Here is an 8,286-nt window from a genome sequence, read left to right as displayed (position 1 = left end):
GCCGCCCTCTTCCCCACTGTCGGAGTAGCCGGCAAGAAGGAACTTAAGGGTGGCTGGGTCGGCAGGGGTATATATCCGGCGCCACTCCAGGAGGCGCCCAGCCGACCACCGAGTGTTGTTAGGGTAAAATCTTCCAACGAACGTGCCCGCGGCATGCACACCTAACTGGAATGGTATGAGCAACACATCTCGAAGAACAACAGTTACAAAGGTGAGTAAACCGTCTTTTTTGCAGGTGTGGACGATTCGCAGTGGCTGCGAAACTTTCGCATGCGTCGGGGCACTTCATGAACTTTTGAGGCTTGCTTTCCCCTGCCCTGAAATGCAGAATACCAAGATGAGAGCAGCCCTCACAGTTGAGAAGCGAGTGGCAACAGCCCTCTAGAAGCTTGCAATGCCAGACAGCTACCAGACAGTCGGGAATCAATTTAGAGGGGTGTGGAATGGATATGAGCAACACATCTCGAAGAACAACAGTTACAAAGGTGAGTAACCGTCTTTTCTTCTTCGAGTGCTTGCTCATATCCATTCCAGTTAGGTGATTCCCAAGCCTTATGTAGGCGGTGGGGTCGGAGTGAAATATGGCAGAATGTAAAACTGCTGAGCCCGAGGCTGCAGCATCTCTTGACTGTTGAACCAGAGCATAATGCGAAGCAAGGGTGTGGATTGAGGACCATGGAGCTGCGCGATCGATCTCGTGGGTAGGTACCCGAGTCAGCATGACATGATGGGTAAAAACACTGACCTCTGCTCCATGCTGTCAGCCCCCCTGCTGCCAGCAGGATGGAGCTACACTCCCCATGAAGCAACAGTGGGAGATCTGCCAGTTCTTAGTGTGAAGAAAGCCAGAAAGCAGACATGTCACCCTGGCTGAGATGTTCCATGGCAAGGGGTAGGTGACAAGCTCACCTCCCCCACAGGAGACCTGGGTTAGCTCCTACACAACCATCAGTTTTTGTGGCAACATCCTACACCCCATTTCTGCAGATCACAAAATCCACTTGCAGTTTGGCAAGAGGCAGCGAGACTCGGGGCCTGCACTGGGCAGAGGTCATGCTCAGAAGAGCTGCAGTGGGTGAGGTCAGGGCTACAGTAGATCAGAGAGCCAAGGGAAGCGTGCCCAGAGCCGGCCTGCATCAAAGGCGGGTTCCACGTTAGCATGGTCTTTCTCCTGCCCCAGCTCTCACTAGCAGACAGCTCTAGTGCACTAGGATGGGTTTACCATAAGCAAGGCTTTTGGAAAATAGGGTGTACACAAGTTAACTCTGCTCCCATCAAAGTCAATGGGAGTTTTACCATTGACTTCAATAGGAGTCGTTAGGTCATTGCTGAATGCTTCTGAATGTCCCACCTGTGACGGGGGCCCTGCGTGTCAAGCTAGGGCCCCCCCCCCCCCCCATCAGCCCAGTCTGGGGTTGGTACCTACTCCTCATGATTCCCCATTAAGCGGGTGATTTCAGCCAAGTGGGTCCCAGCCTCCTGACAAGGTCACTTAAACAAATAGTCTGTGGTCTCTGGGCTGGCAAAACCAACCAGTCAAGCCCTGCAGCCTCCTGGCTGGGGCAAGCAGTATTACTTGGGGAATTAGCCCCCGGGGCAGGGCAAAACAAACAGTGCCTAGGCCTCACTTCCCTCTGAGCTGGGACATAGAGCAGGCAGCAGTCTCCTCAGCAGGTGGTTGCTGTCTCTGCAGGACAAACTGCTGAGAAACAAGGCAGGCACACCTCAAAACTGGTGAGTATTCTCCCATAAGATATACCAAACCAGCAACAAAACTTTCACCACGCTGGCTAACAAGATGTCAGGAAAGCAGTCTCCTTAGGCATTCCAGTCCTTGTATCCCCACTAAAAACACTAGACTTGATGAGTGGTTATTTAAAACCAATTTCATCAACCAAAAGGGTTCTTCTGATCCCAAAGGGCCAGCCACACACCCAGGTCAATATATAACTCAGATCTTACCCACTAATCACACAGTTCCCAATCCTTTAGTATCTAAAATCTAAAGGTTTATTTATAAGAAAGAAAGGTGAGTTAAAATTGGTTAAAGGAATCAAATACATACAATAATTGAAAAGTTCTTGGATCAGGCTTATAGCAGTGATGGAATAAACTGCTGGCTTAAGTCAGGTCTCTGGCTACTTCCAAATCACTGAAAGGTCCTCAGTCCATTGATTAGAATGCTCCCATTAGTATAAATTCATAGTCCACAGGTCTGAGCAGGAAAAAGGGCAAATAGAGGTGTTTCCAGGGGCTTTTTTAGCTCCTGCCAAGTGAAGGGAATCCCATTGTTCTCACTGTGGAAAATTACAGATAACAAGATGGTGTTTGGAGTCACATGTCCATGCATTATTTCGCTTAGTCACAGCAGAAGCCATTACCTATCCTCCAGAGAGAATGTTCACAGGAAAGTCTGTTAAATGTAGATAGGCGTCTTCCCTTGTGAGTTAAGGGTTGTTTGATGGGTCATTTAACTTGAATAGTTCCTTCGCAATGGGCTGGCTAAACACCACTGTGGTGTTTTCACAGGAGCCAACATTTGAAATACAGGTACAAAGCCAATACTCATAACTTCAAATACAAAAACGATACGTGCATACAAATAGCATAATCATATTCAGCAAGTCATAACCTCTCCATAGACACCTTACTTGACATACTTTGTACAAGATTTGTTGCAATTATATACAAGAAGTGTTTGCAACAATGATCAACATGGTCATATTTTAATCAGATAACATCACGCCGAGTATGTGTGGTAACTAACTTTGACTGTAGTTTACTATAGTATAAATTAGTTAACTCAAAGGAAAAGACGTGGGCATGGTTTGCTTGAGAGTTTTCACATCTGCTGTCAGAGATGGTCTTAGGAAACTGAAAAACTTTTTGGTTACAAAACTTCTCCAGACATTAGACCATGTCTAGAGAGGTGTTGAGCACCTACCACTCCCCTTTCAAGCAGTTCCCTGATTGTTTTGGGGGGGAAGGGAGAGAGATGAGTGGAGAGTTGCACGTGAACATCCCCGTGCTCAAACTCTGCCAGTGCTTCTGGTGCCGAGAGTACACAGAAGTAGTAACAACTTATGAGCTTCTTTGGTCATTAATTCTAATAAACAACATACCCTTGCAGCAAAGCAGCATGAGGAACGGTCAATGGCAGAGATGGAGTCTAAACAGCATCACTCCTCTCCCCAACTCTGCGGAAGCCTCTTCCACATATTCTTACCCTACAGTGGGGGAGGCGAAGTTGTTGGATGCGGAAGGGATGGAATTGAAGGTGGGAGCAGTGCTCCCCAGCATCCATCCACATGAACCAGCAAGGACTTTCCTCTTTAGGATTATACTTATCTTGTTCATCATACAACAGAGCAGTCCTCATCCAGAGTTTGAGACCCCTTCCACCCACAGGTGTCTCTGGGAGGAGGGCAAGCAACATGGAGGATGGGTGCCTCCACACAAGTATTCTTGTTGTCTACTGCTAAGGTGAGACATGGCGACAACCTTGGGCTCGGAGAGCCATTTGCTCCTGTAAAGTCTCTGGGGGCAAACTATCAGCCGTATGACTCCACTAAGACTTCATGAGACTGGTGGAAATTCCTGACCTTCCCTCAGGTTCCCCCACCCACCACCACCACACACACAGGGGATGGTGTGGCCCTGTAAAGTGTTACATTAAAGTGCTAATAGCAGTTTGTCCCCTAGATTTCAGCAATAAGGGTAGGTGTATATACACAACCACATACAACTGAAGAGGAAAGAACCTTTAGGGGATTGGTCAAGAAAGTTTAAAGATTTCCTTCACTACGGATATTCTTTTCCACATATATCTACAAACACACTGAAGGAATGTAACCCTGACTAAACCCAAGAAGAAGGCCTCCATTCAGACATCTTTCACTGGAGAGCATTGGTCCATGCAGCTGTCCTACTGCAGGCTGCTGTTTGTTTTAACATTTCCCACTGAACGTCAATGGAGACTAAAGAAGATTAGTAAACAAAGATACCCACAATAAATGCCAAGTCTTGTTTGCAGAGTAAATTGTGTGCTTAGACTTAGAGGAATCTTTGCAGGGTAAACACTGCCAGTGATGTGAGTAAGTGAAGAAAAAAGAGCAGACATAAATGGTGACTTCACTGGAATGTGATTTCACTGACAGGAGGGAGGCAATGGGTGGTTAAGACAGTGGGAGGGAAAACAAGGGACACAGGACCACACAGGGAAGTCTGATTTTTTTCGGCATTTTTCACAATGAAGAAATCCAACCTCTGCCCCATCCCATGAATTAGCAAAATGACTTGAAGAGTCTCTTCTGAAATAATCTGATTTCTCTTCCAAGTTTTTCCTTCAGTATTTTGTGCTTAGAAGGAAACATTCTAACAAAGAGACATTTGTTCTCATCCGTCATCAGGTTTCATTCTTTAATTTTCCACTCCCTCCTTTTCCCCAGCTTGAAGAGAACAGCAACAATTAAAGGGAGGGGCTCCCACGTTACAGAGATTTTGGTTTCAGTGGCTGCGTAAAAGCAGAAATGCAAACGTCAAGTCCTCTGTCCTCACCGAGGCGATCATCTAGAATTACACAGCCAGGGATAACATGGCCCTTCCTGGGCAGTAGTGTACAAGATTGCCAACAGGCTGTGTTTAGCAGAGACCCAATGCAGCACATAGATAACACGAAGAAAGATTCCATCCCTACAAACTGCTTCTATGGGGAAGCACTGGGCCAACTAACGAGTTGCTCTTCCAAGACCCACGTACCCAGGACCTGGTCATTTTATGACGAGTTATTGTTGCCACATTGCTCAATCCCTGTTCCCCCGTACCCATTACAATCCAATGATGTACAGACACATCCTTCTTAGTAGTAAGGTCTTAAGTCTGCCAGTCATTTAAACCCTACCCAACTATGCGCTTTCCATTGATGATGCACTTCTCAGCATGTTTCAAACATGTTTCAAGTTTACACTTGAAATTAGACGAAGGTTTCTAACCATTAGGGGAGTGAAGTTCTGGAACAGCCTTCCGAGGGAAGTAGTGGGGGCAAAAGACTTATCTGGCTTTAAGACTAAGCTTGATAAGTATATGGAGGGAGATATGATGGGAAATAGTTTAATTGGGCAATTGATCTTGGATTATCAGCAGATAATCTGCTCTATGGTCTGTGAGGGATGTTGGATGGATGGGATCTGAGTTACTGCAGAGAATTCTTTTCCTGGGTGCTGGCTGGTGAGTCTTGCCTACATGCTCAGGTTTAGCTGATTGCCATATTTGGGGTCGGGAAGAATCTTCCTCCAGGGCGGATTGGCAGGGGCCCTGGAGGTTTTCGCCTTCCTCTGCAGCGTGGTGACATGGGTCGCTGCTGGTGGATTCTCTGCAGCTTGAGGTCTTCAAACCACAATTTTGAGGACTTCAATAACTCAGTCATGTGTTAGGGGTTGTTATAAAAGTGGATGGGTAGGGTTCTGTGGCCTGCCTTGTGCAGGAGGTCAGACTAGATGATCATATTGGTCCCTTCTGACCTACGAGTCTATGAGTCTATTCTCACTGGAATTTGTCAGGTCTTCAATTTCAAAACAAAGAATTTTCCCCTCATAAGAAATGAGGCTGGAAGAAGTTCTGCAACATTTACAGCTGGGAGTCCATGTGTTAAAGCATTATGTACCTTCCCACCAGTGGTTAAAGAGCACTCTGAAAGCTTTATGGCAGGGAACAGAGGTTAACAGTAACCCTAATGAAGAACACCAAGAGTCACCCTCACGCCACAGTTAAATATTTTTTCCTACAAAGATACTTTGTATCTACAATAAGAACAGCCATACAGATCCATCTAGTCCAGTATCCTGTCTTCAGGCAGTGGCCAGTGCCAGATGCTTCAGATGGAATGAACAGAACAGGGCAATTATCCAATGATCCATCCTGTTGTCCAGTCTCAGCTTCTGGCACGCAGAGTTAGGGACACCCAGATCATGGAGTTGCTCATACAGTAGTTTCCCATCATATTTTTCTGCTGTTGCTGATGTGTTTAGATGGCTTATGGCCTGAATGCTGCTTGTTCAACAGCTACGCACTTAGCCCTGTGATTAACACAAAGAGGTTAACTGGGATTGGGGGTGAAGACTTATTTTATTCCTATTCTAAGGGGTTTTCTTCAAAACAAAACAGAACAGGTGGTGGCTGCCCCATTGGACTGTTTTATTGCTAATTCCACTAGCTCAGATCCCCAGCACCTTCAATCACTGTGAAGCAGCCAGGCTGATGCAGTTAGACTCCAATTCCTCTGAGACAGCTCAACACTGAAGTCGGTATTAGTAAGCGATTTTCTTCAGCTGGTATCGCTCAAGATCTTAGCCTTTCAGCAGAGGTACCAAGCAATAGGTTTCGGATCACATAGCCCGGGTTACGCTTCACAGAAACTGGGTTCCAGACCTGAAACACAAGGATCTGTGTCTCCAATGCACACTTTGCACCAAGAAAAAAAATCTTGACTGTGACCAGAAAGTACCAGATCCTTGCCCAGACAAAAGCAAAGTGTGCAATAGCATAATTTATCCACACACAAAACTCAACAAAATCCCCTAAATCGCTCCAAGTACAGACCATATTTCCCCAGCTGCTCCCAGCCCTGGAAAGGAAGGAGCCTTCTATAACCTGAGCAGCAGTCATTTGGTATAAAGAGAGGGTGCTGGCACAGGGGACTGGTTAAAGGTTTCTAAAGCCCAGCAATGCTGGAGGGAGGAGGCAAATCCCACAAGTGGAAACAGACAGAGGGTACCTCAGAAGAGTTACGTTGTGGGGCTGGGAAGAATCTACAGTCACATACTGTTTTCTAACACCGGCAACGCTGCTACTGCATCCTCCCTTGACAACACTGGTTCAAGATGCACAATGTAATTTATTGCCTTTTTAATACAAGCAGCTGTCATCTCCATGCTAAGCTATTGATACAACAGCCCTTTCTCTTCTACCTCTCCCTTTGTAGAGGTTTAAGTGACAGAAACAGATGTACTCCTTCCACAGGCTTCCTTACTGGTTATCTGGAATCCTTGCTTCTGCTTTCCTCATCTAGTATTTAGCTATAAGTTACAGAAAGGCATGAGGACCCACAACAAGACCTGAACCCTACTCCTGAATGGGTCATGGGAGAAGTAATGACGCAAACAATGGTGCTGCATATTTGCCCATGACCTCTGTAAGAGCGAAGTGTTTCAACATGCCTCAACCCATTTTTAAGGAGTCCAGTCCCATGCCAGGGCAGGCAACTGAATCATATAATCCTGTTCATAAGTATCAAGCCGGGGAGGAGCAGACACTCTAGATTCCCTGGACTTTGTATGTGGGATGATCACTCAGTCCCTTGTCACCTGGGGAATCCTGCAACTCCTGGTCAACTTTTCCTATTGTGGAATTGCAGTTGCACAGCATACACACACACACCTATCTCATAGAACTGGAAGGGACCTTGAAAGGTCATCAAGTTCAGCCCCCTGCCTTCACAGCAGGACCAAGTACCATCCCTGACTGATTTTGCCCCAGATCCCTAAACGGCCCCCTCAAAGACTGAGCTCACAACCCTGGGTTTAGCAGGCCAGTGCTCAATCCACTGAGCTATGTCTCCCCCGCTTAGTCCAGCCCAGAGTGCAAGGACTAGTATTAAGTAGAGCAATTTGCCCTCAGAAGCCTGCAAATGCTGCCTCACAAGCAGAGCAACTTTTGCTTTTCACTAGTCAGTGTTTTGGGGCTGCTCCACCATTGTGGGGTGAGAACTGGGTCTGTGGTGTTACACGGGCAGACCTAGAGAGGTTGAAGGCCTCATTTTTGGTTTTCCCAGCCTAAGATGGAAGGGCTTTGAAACAGACCTGCTCTGCTGTCTGCTCAAGGCTCCAGATAACAGCAACAAACATCTGAGTGTTAATGTCTATCATTTTCCTCAGGGAAGGGTTTATTATGATGAAGGCTCACTAAGAATCGGAGTTCTAATATTAGCCGGGGAGGGGGGGGGGGGGGGGGGTTACCAGAGTTGGACAGGAGTCTTCACTATCTGTAGCACCATTTTTTGTTTTACACACTACACTTTTGGTTCAGATTCTAAGGCCCAGTGTCGACTAGGAAATGAGGTATGTTTAGCAAATGTGTTAGCTAACACAAACATGCATATTTTTAAAACTATTTAACAGCCAGTGTAAACAAATGCTGTTAAAACCGTGCTTACTAGGTGTGGCCAAACCCTGTTTTTAAAAGCCATATTTTTGACAGTCATTTAAACATGTTAGCAAACACACACTCTCT

The 8,286-nt window shown here is 46.3% G+C and overlaps 1 protein-coding gene across 1 annotated transcript in view; it reads right to left on the bottom strand.

The window, feature by feature from the left end:
- PAQR5 (progestin and adipoQ receptor family member 5) overlaps window positions 1–8,286 on the bottom strand; it is a 349,157-nt gene that overhangs the window by 272,259 nt on the left and 68,612 nt on the right. The gene's annotated exons all lie outside the window — the stretch shown is intronic.

The sequence above is a fragment of the Chelonoidis abingdonii genome, chromosome 9, assembly GCF_003597395.2.
Source record: "Chelonoidis abingdonii isolate Lonesome George chromosome 9, CheloAbing_2.0, whole genome shotgun sequence".
In the NCBI taxonomy this organism is placed as follows: domain Eukaryota; kingdom Metazoa; phylum Chordata; order Testudines; family Testudinidae; genus Chelonoidis; species Chelonoidis abingdonii.
This window is presented reverse-complemented; position numbering and strand designations above follow the sequence as displayed.